This window comes from Calidris pugnax, unplaced genomic scaffold, assembly GCF_001431845.1.
Source record: "Calidris pugnax isolate Ruff unplaced genomic scaffold, ASM143184v1 scaffold162, whole genome shotgun sequence".
Taxonomy (NCBI): Eukaryota; Metazoa; Chordata; class Aves; order Charadriiformes; family Scolopacidae; genus Calidris; species Calidris pugnax.
In genome coordinates this window covers 1,491,348-1,500,757 of record NW_015090900.1, presented here as the reverse complement: position 1 = coordinate 1,500,757, position 9,410 = coordinate 1,491,348, and the positions used below count along the sequence as shown (strand labels likewise).

Here is a 9,410-nt window from a genome sequence, read left to right as displayed (position 1 = left end):
TGGAGCATCCCAAGGACGGACCCCCCCAAGCATCCCAAGGACAGACCCCCCGAGCATCCCAAGGGCAGAGCTCCTGGAGCATCTCAGGGTGGGACCCCCCAGCATCCCAGGGCAAATTGCCCTCCGCATCCTATGCAACCCCCAACCCCCAGGCACCCCGGGGCAGGGGTGGGCACTGCTCTCCCCACGACCTTGGCTCTCAGCTGTAGGCCTGGCAGCCAGGGGAGCAGCACCCCAGCTCCTTCTTGCTCCTCTCACCCCCCAGGAGTGGGGCTGAGGATGCTGCTCCCCAACCCCTGACCATCCCCTGCCTGGACCAGGTTTCCTTTCCTCCCTTTGGCACTCGGGAGGGAGGAAGCATCCACTTTGTGTCTTGGCTTCCTTTTTCTCAACCACAGATGCCTTTTGTAACCTTGGAGAAGTCACTTAAAAACCTCCCAAGCCCTTCAGCCTCCCCTTCCTCCCCCTCCTTCCGCAGCGAACCCGGCTCTGCTGCAAAAAAAGCAGCGGCCGGAGGATTCCTGCATTAGGGATGCTGAGTGTTCCCAGCGGGTTGGCAAAAGTCACCCGCTGCCGTGACCCCCTCTCTGGGAAAGCAGCAGTTTCTGCCCAGGGCTGGGTGGTTGTTGACAAAGTGGTTTCCAAACTTCTGCAGCTGGATCAATACCAACCGAATTACTCCCCCCCCCACCCCCAAAAGTGATGGAACTGCTCCCCCAGCTCGCTGGCACCGGCAGGTCCGACCTGTCCTCTGGCCGTGCCAAAGGTCCAGCTGGCCCTGGTCCCCCTCGGTGGTGATGAAGCCCAAGAGGGCAGGTGAAATTTTTGCCTGTCCCTGCCTCCCAGTGGGTGATGGGAGGGAGGGGAGCTCTGCTTTTCCTTCATTTTCCTCCTCAATTAACAGCAGCGATTTAATAACGCTAACGGCAGCGCTCCTCATGGAAGGCTGGTTGAAACCTTGCTTTAGGAGCTTTTTGAAGCTGGTGGTTGTTGGAGACCATGCCTGCAGGGGTCTGAGGGACCCCCAGGAGCTCAGATCCTCCCTGCCCAGCTTCTTAAAATACCTCATCCCCTTCCCAGCCTGCTGGGACCGTGCGTGGGCAGGTAAAGCCCCATTTTCCCAATCCCTCCTGGGTGTTTTATTTACATGTAGACGCAGGAGAGCAAACCCTTCAGCCCCGGAGGCTTCCTGCCTGTCTGGGTGAGACCAAGCAGTGGGGGCAGAGTGGAAACCAGGCGGGATCCATGGGGTTTTCTCCCATCCCAGCTTCCCCCGACGTGATTTCGGGGAGGGGGGGGTTTAAGGACGGAGGTGCCTGGTGGGCGAAATCTCCTTTTTCCCCAGGGCTCACCCAAGCCTCACGTTAAGCGACCTCTGGTAGCTCTTCGGGGCTATTGCACCGCGTTTTCAATCCTCCTGCCTCCCCGAGTGATGAAATCAGAAGTATCTGTGCGGAAGCTGGCGGAGAAAGGAGGGGCTAACGGCTGCGGCCCTGCTCAGAGCTGCTTGGGAGAAACCACCCCTGAAAAACACCAGAACGGGCAACGTAAAGTGGCTTCCCTGGAGGACGGAGGTGGTGGGGGGCACGGGGGGCATTGCCGACCCCCCAGCCCCCTCCCATGGGCACCCTCTGTTGTCATCGGGGCGCTGCAGGAAGGTGTTTTCTTCCACCCTCTTTGCCTGAAGTTTCGGGCCGGGTTGTGCTGCAGGGAAAAAGTTATTTCTGGCGAGGAGCTGAGCCCCCGGCGGTTCTTACGTGCTGAAAGCATTATGCAAGACTGCGCCTTTAAAAGGGTATATTTTAGGAGGAGCCGCCGTGCGAGTTTGGCAAGGGTCCTTTTAGGAGACGATGCGCCGGGGTGATCTGCAGAGCTCCAAGGATGCTGATGGTGCCCAAATCATCTCAGCAGAGAGGTTCTGGGGCATCTTTTCCCTTGGGCTCCCCTCCAGGGTTTTGAAGGTGCCTCTAAGGGAGGGGGTAACGTTGCTTGTTCATGTTGTCTTGGCACGTAGTCCCCCGAGTGGCTGGTACAGCTGAATATTCAGGCTCCCTCTGCTCGTGACCTGCAAAATATATCTCCCTGCTCAGTGTCTGAACACCGTCCCCGTTCGATCCCCTCCCTGGATCAGAAAAGGTTGTGCAGGAGCAGCAAAATACGAGTTGTTTTGTTGTTTGGGTGGTTTTTTTTCAGCCAGGGATAGCTCTTACACAACCAGGCACTGCTGCACGCCCCTGCCAGTCTGTCTCCCGTGGCAGGATGAGGCACACACCTCTCCAGGCTCCCTAAATCGGGCAGGGTTTGGAGCTTGGAGGTTGCACGTACAGGGGAAGGAGGAGGATGAGCAGAGCAGGGATTTGCAACGCTTCCTCTCTCCCTCCCTGTCGCTGCGTCGGAATAACCCCTGTGAAATCCTGAGGTTTCCCCTCTTTTCTCCAAGAGGGGGGAATTGGTGCGGCGTGGGGTGTGCGTGACAGCTTGGCACCTCCCAACTTCCCTTCTCCAGCTTCTCCTCCTGCTCAGCCTGCCCCTTGGCTGGGTTGGGGCTGGCGATCGAGCCACGTGTTGCTGCAAACCCCTTGTCTTCAACCCTGCAAATGGTTTCTGGGTGTCCTCCACTGGCATGGTGCAGGGTGACCACGTAGAGGAGCTCAGAAGTGCTTACAAGGCTCTTCTCTGGGTCAAGGAGACGCAACCTGACCCTTGTCCTGTTGCTCAGTTTCCCCTTATCAGTCTTATCATAGAATCATAGAATTGCCCAGGCCGAAAGGGACCTCCAAAGGCCATCTAGTCCGACCTCCCCACAGTCAGCAGGGACACCCCCAACTAGACCAGGTTGCCCAGGGCTTCATCGAGCCTCTCCTTGAATATCTCCAGGGAAGGGGCCTCTTGACACTTCAGGCAGCTCTTCAGGCTTAACTGAGTCTGGGAGTTGTCCCTTCCAGGTGATTTATCCTCTCCCCAGCAGCCCTAACTGTGAGTTGGAGAAATCCAAGGTGTGAGCTGAGCCCTTCTCCTCTTGATGCAGTTTTTTTTTTGTAAAATGACTCAAAGGGGGTTGGTTCCTGGAGGACTCACCGGTGGCTTTGTGGGGACAGAGGGACTTGTCACCCAAGCGTGTCCAGCAGGCGTGGGCTGTTTCTGCTTTGCTAATCCCGGTAGAGGAGTGGAAGGCTGGTGCTGGCTGCTTTACTTAGTACTCATACGGTATTTTAAGGCTGTGTGGGAGAAGAGAGGGTGAGGGAACAGCTCCAACCCTGCCTTTCCCAAGCCCCACCAGCTCCGTGCAGACCACATCTGGTGGTGGCTTGGCTTTGCCGGTAAAACTGGAGAAGCTTTTGCTGCTGAGGGTTGCAACCAGACTTCGACTCAACCTGTTGCGTTGCTGCAGAAGGTCAGACCTTTGTGAAGCACCCAAATCAGAAGCCAAATCTCCAAGGTTTTGCGAGGATATTGGAAGGGTTTCCTTCGTGTCGTGCCCAAGGAGTGGTAGGGAAGGGCTGGGGTGGTGAGGTCTCTCAGCACATGAACCTGCTTTCTGGACTCTGAGAACTGACCTTTTGGCTCTTGAGTCTCCAGGCGACGTTCAGGGCTGTTCAGGTTGGACTGCAAATATTTTTTTCCGATTCAGGGGAAAGGGAAGAAGTGAGTCAGGAATGGAGATAACCGATTGTGATTAGCAGTCCCTTTGCTGGCTGTGCCGACACGGGCTGGGGCCCGGTGGCCAGAGCTCTACTGGAAACCATCAGCCCCACCTTGGAGAAGAGCTGGGGTTACCTCTGTCTTCCAAACACACCTCGTATTTCCATCCTTCCATGGAGACATGCCCTGTTGTCTCTCTGCGGGGCCGTCTGTTGTGGCTTGGCTTTGCCGGTAAAACTGGAGAAGCTTTCGCTGCTGAGGGTTGCAACCAGACTTTGACTCAACCTGTTGCGTTGCTGCAGAAGGTCAGACCTTTGTGAAGCACCCAAATCAGAAGCCAAATCTCCAAGGTTTTGCGAGGATATTGGAAGGGTTTCCTTCGTGTCGTGCCCAAGGAGTGGTAGGGAAGGGCTGGGGTGGTGAGGTCTCTCAGCACAAGAACCTGCTTTCTGGACTCTGAGAACTGACCTTTTGGCTCTCGAGTCTCCAGGCGACGTTCAGGGCTGTTCAGGTTGGACTGCAAATATTTTATTCCGATTCAGGGGAAAGGGAAGAAGTGAGTCAGGAATGGAGATAACCGATTGTGATTAGCAGTCCCTTTGCTGGCTGTGCCGACACGGGCTGGGGCCCGGTGGCCAGAGCTCTATTGGAAACCACCAGCCCCACCTTGGAGAAGAGCTGGGGTTACCTCTGTCTCCCAAACACACCTCGTATTTCCATCCTTCCATGGAGACATGCCCTGTTGTCTCTCTGCGGGGCTGTCTGTCGACACTCAGATGTCCCCAGCATCTGAGACCTTCCCATCCTCCTTGGAGCACCTTGGCCATTCCACTGTTGGATTGTGGGGCTGGTGTAAAGCGAGATGGGGAGAGGGTCTGTGCCAAGCGAGGAGAAAGGCAACTGTTATGGTTTGAGAAAACCCATAACAATTTACTGTCATTTGGACAATTATTCTATCACCCGGTGGCCCCTCAGAGGTCCTTTCCAACCGTGAAGATTCTGTGATTCTCCCCACCCAGAAAGGGGGCACACAAAAAACCCATGGGGGTTGAAATATAAATAGATTTAATAGAATAAGAATAAATAATTAACAGTGACACTAAAGAACTAGTATTAATCCTGATACTGATATAAAATATAGAAGAATTAGAATTATATCAGTGCACCGTGCAAGGCTTGAAGACGCCAAGACCTTGAATCCCACAGCCTGGCTGGCTATAAAGTAAATATTTTCAGAAATTCAGACACTAGAGTCTTCTAAAAGTGCAGTTTTCCCCAGCTTTAGAAGAAAAGTTAGTCCTGTGTCACTCAACCCAAGACAGCAACCCGAAGCTGCCGGCGGTGGTGTGTTATCAGGGGACACATAACACATCTACAAAGATGATGAGGGGCCTGGAGCATCTGAGGGACTTAGGTCTTTTTAGACTGGAGAAGAGAAGACTGAGGGGGGATCTGATCAACACCTATAAATACTTAAAGGGTGGGTGTCAGGAGGATGGGGCCAGTCTTTTCTCAGTAGTGCCCAGGGACAGCTCAAGAGGTGACGGGCACAAACTTGAACATAAGAAGTTTCATCTCAACATGAGGAGGAACTTCTTCACTTTGAGGGTGGCAGAGCCCTGGCAGAGGCTGCCCAGGGAGGTGGTGGAGTCTCCTTCTCTGGAGACATTCAAACCCCACCTGGACACGTTCCTGTGGGACCTGTTCTGGGTGGACCTGCTCTGGCAGGGGGGTTGGAGGAGATGATCTCCAGAGGTGATCACCCCATGTCATTCTGTGACACGCTGCTGCTTTGGGGGTGCTTTGGTGACACATTTCAGCCCAGTTTACGGGGTGTCCCAGCGTCAGGCTCTGGTGTTGGGTGCTGCTCCTCCAGCGATCGTTGCCTTTGGCCTGTGCCGACCGTCCCCATCGCGGCTGGTGTCTGGGGAGGAGCAAGATTAAGGAAGTTCCTGGTGCCTGTGGGTTGGTGATAGGAGCTGGGAAAAGGAGAGCAAAACATGACGGATGCAAGAGGGGTTGTGGAGCCCCAGAGGCTGTGGTCACGGTGGGGTGGCTCCTGTGCTGGGAGGAGCAGGGACGATCTCAAAACTGCTGGAGAAACATTTTTAGAGGCTGGCGGGCTGCTGGCTGGCAGCGAGATTTGGGGGCTAAAACACTTGGGGGCTTTTCAAATGCTTTTAGCAGCCCACACCCCTCCCCTGAACCCGGGGCTTTTGGAGGGGCCACCCCAGGGGTATTATAGAGACTGGGAGTCAGGGGCTTGAGGACTGGGACTGGAGAGAGAGTTTTTCCAAGGGCATGTAGTGATAGGATGAGGGGGAAGGGTTTGACACTGAAAGAGGGGAGGTTGAGATGAGATTTGGGGAAGGTTGCCCAGAGAAGCTGTGGCTGCCCCATCCCTGGAGGGGTTCAAGGGCAGGTTGGAGGGGGCTTGGAGCAACCTGGTGTGGTGGGAGGTGTCCCTGCCCAGGGCAGGGGGTGGCACTGGGTGGTCTTTAACATCCCTTCCAACCCAAATTACTCTATTATTCTATGGTTTGTTTGGGCGAGGGGCAATAAGAAGGGTAAGAAACCTGTTGTGGTGGTGGCACAGGGTGCAGAACTGGATCTGGAGACCAGACATGGCGGAAAACGCCCCAGAGTGAAGCTTGGGGACACTGGTGCTGCCTGGAAAGCTTGGAAAGGGGACAGCAAAGAAGCGTTTGAAGACGTGCGTCACCCCAGCCTTCGTCATCGCGTTGGAAATACATGTGTTTGACGTAGGGGATGAGCGTGCTGGAGGTTATCTCTCTTCTCCTTCTGCCACCACAAGGTTGACTTCTTGTGGGCGCCAGGCAGGGCTGCGTCGGGCAGGAGTCTTTGGGGATGGCCATCAGCAAAGCTTGGCTGGTGGGAAGGGCTGCCGGAGGCTCCGTGGGCTGGTTCTTCTGGATCCGTGGCACCAGTTGATGCGGATTCCCCGGCGGAGCCGGAGGGAGATGTTTGTCTTCAAACCTGCCCCGCTGGCAAGAGGCAGCCCCGGCTTATTTCGTGTGTGGGCTGAAGACACCAGAGTGGTGTGTGGTCTGAGATCACCCCAAACATTTCCCCGTTTGGATTGGTGGCCGCTCTGCAGCGGAATTGAGGCTTGATGAATAACTGTCCGGAAAGGATTTTGAAATCCTGGTGCAGCTGGTGTCACAAAAGCGTAAATTGTCATGAGAATGAATTTAAACAGCCTCTTCTGATGCAGACTTGTTGCATTCCTGCTTCCTCGTCGAGGAATGATGTCGGTGGTTTCCCTTTCTCTCTGCTTTGCCATCTCAGAAAGAACATTTTTTTTCCCCCCACCCCGATCTACCCGTTGCTGGTGTCTGAGCAAAAGAAACCATCCAAGCTGTTCCCTCCTCGGCTCTGAGAAAACCATTAGATTAATTAGGGCTGGAAGAGTGAAAGGTTCCCGCTGTGAAACGCGGGATGGTGATGGAGTGGGAAAAGCTGAACCTGGCTGAAATCACAGCCCACACCTCCCCCGTGAGCCCTGATGTCCATTAAAGCAGAATTACACTCGGTTTGCAGCCATGGCTTTGCCCCCCCCTGCAGGGACCCTGTCGCCCGTGGTGGTGCTCCATTCACCCCTCTGCTTTCTGCACCTTAAGGAACCAAAGGTCTTGTTTCATCCCATTTATCGACGAAGGCTCGAACATCTCCTGCTGGGGGCCAGGGGATGGGGCTGCCGGTTCCCCCCCAGTCTGCAGGTGGAATTTGGGATTGAGTGTTGACTCGCCAAGTCCTGCAACACCCATAGCCCAGATGGGTGCTGACCTGGCTTTTCAGGGAGGTGTCGGGTGGTTGTCCCCCTCCCCGAGACCTCCAGCAACACGTCCTGAGTGGTTTACGGGGTAGAAGAAGAAGAAGGTGCTGATATTTGGCTGGTTTAGTTTGTGTCCTCAGTCCCAGATTGCCCAGGCACCCAACCGCGTGGCTTATCCACCATCCCCAGAGGTGCTGGAGTTCCTTTGGGAATTAGTGGGGTGGAGAAGGAGTCTTTTGCCTGCAATTAGCATGGCTAAACAGAGTCCCTCGGGGATTGAGAATGACTTGTAGGAGAAGGGGAAAGCGGGTGGTGGCGGAGGGAAGGAGAGAGTGTCATTCCTTGGGTTGTGAGAGTATAAACCTGGGGCACCAAGGGCCTGGAGCCAGAGAGACAGACATCTCAATGGCATTTGTATAAACCAGAGGCTCATTAGGCTTGCAAAAGGAGGATTTCCTTAACATAATCCTTTCCCTTTTCCCTCCTGCAAGTCCTGGGGTTTGGCTGGAGGTGGTGGAGGCCGTAGAGACTGTCCCAGGGTCACGCAGGAGCCGGTCCTTTGCTGTTGGAGCTGTGGGGACAGAGAGAGGAAACTTTAAAAGTCAGCAATAACAAGGATGAATTACTGCAGCTGCCTCGTAAACATTTTTTTTTTTTTTTTTTCTTTTCTCTTTTGCGTCCCTAAGGCTTAATTTGTTCAAATAAAAAACTAAAATCCACCCGGAATACACAATGAAACACCCAGCCTGGCCGAGCAGAGAGGGAACTGGGTTCCACCTCTGGCTTCGTGGGGCTGCCGGGGTCACCCGTGGGTCCTTCTCACCCATGGGCAGCTCAAAGCTGCCGGTGGAGGTTTGATAACAGCCTGGGTGTTTTGAAATCTGGGCCGAGCAGCCTCGAAGGGAAGGGCAGAGGAGCAGGGAAGTTGTGGTGATGGTTTGGCTCAGACCAAGTGTCGATGCTTGGTCCTCTGGCGGCTGATAAACCGCCTTAGGCAACCCACGATGGCGGTCTCTTCTACGTGGTGGTTGGTATCTTGCTTATCTCTCTTAATTTCCCCATGTCTTCCAGTCATGTGTTAACTGAGGGATGGCTATCTCGCCGTGTTTTGTTCTTCTGCTCTTTCCTCAGGCAGGTGAATGCGTGTAGGGGATGGAGTGTATCCTCAGCAAGTTCCGTGATGGTACCAAACTGGGAGGACTGGCTGACAGAGCTGGGCAGAGAAGAACCTCATGAGGTTCAACAAGGGCAAGTGTAGGGTCCTGCACCTGGGGAGGAAGAACCCCAGGCACCACTACAGGTTAGGGATGGACCTGCTGGAAAGCACTTCTGAGGAGAAGGATCTGGGGGTCCTGGTGGAAAGTAAACTCTCCAGGAGCCAGCAATGGGCCCTTGTGGCCAAGAGGCCAATGGGATCCTGGGCTGCGGAGGGAAGAGTGTGGCCAGGAGGTGGAGGGAGGTCATTCTCCCCCTCTGCTCTGCACTGGGGAGGCCACAACTGGAATCCTGTGTCCAGTGCTGGGCTCCCCAGTTCAAGAGAGACAGGGAACTGCTGGAGAGAGTCCAGCGTAGGGCAACAGAGATGATGGAGGGATTGGAGCATCTCCCTGATGAGGAAAGGCTGAGAGAGCTGGGGCTCTTGAGCCTGGAGAAGAGAAGGCTGAGGGGAGACCTTCTTCATGCTTCCAAGGATCTAAAGGGTGGGTTGAGGGAGGATGGAGCCGGACTCTTCTCAGTGGTTCCCAGTGACAGGACGAGGGGCAACGGGCACAAGCTGGACCATGGGAAGTTCCACTCCAATGTGAGGAAGAACTTCTTTGGGGTGAGGGTGGCAGAGCCCTGGCAGAGGCTGCCCAGGGAGGGTGTGGAGTCCCCTTCTCTGGAGATCTTCAAGCCCCACCTGGATGCTCCTGAGTGATGTGCTCTGGGCAACCCTGCTTTGGCAGGGGAGTTGGACTGGATGGGCTCTAGA

The 9,410-nt window shown here is 55.0% G+C and overlaps 1 protein-coding gene across 1 annotated transcript in view; it reads left to right on the top strand.

The window, feature by feature from the left end:
• SLC9A1 (solute carrier family 9, subfamily A (NHE1, cation proton antiporter 1), member 1) overlaps positions 1–9,410 on the top strand; it is a 37,925-nt gene that overhangs the window by 862 nt on the left and 27,653 nt on the right. The window lies entirely within an intron of this gene.